This window comes from Dromiciops gliroides, chromosome 1 (assembly GCF_019393635.1).
Source record: "Dromiciops gliroides isolate mDroGli1 chromosome 1, mDroGli1.pri, whole genome shotgun sequence".
Lineage (NCBI taxonomy): Eukaryota > Metazoa > Chordata > Mammalia > Microbiotheria > Microbiotheriidae > Dromiciops > Dromiciops gliroides.
In genome coordinates, this window is record NC_057861.1 from 514,783,776 (window position 1) to 514,784,052 (window position 277).

The window sequence follows — 277 nt, forward strand, 5'->3', positions numbered from 1 at the left end:
GCTTGGCCGAATAGGAATTTGCGCCTGCGCATTAGGCAAACCCCCCTCTGAGCTGGCAGTATCCAACCCCCGGGAGGTAGAGGCTCTGTCAGATTATATTTTCAAGTTCAGGCCTGGGCTGGAAGGATGGCCTTTGAGTCGAGGAAGGGACTGCTCATTTTTCCAGCAGTTGTGCTTTAGGATTGACAAAGTGATCAGATCCCTTTGTTGCTGAGCTTATACTTTGCAAAAACATTTATTGAGGGAGGTTTGGATATAGAGCCCTGTACCAGGCCGG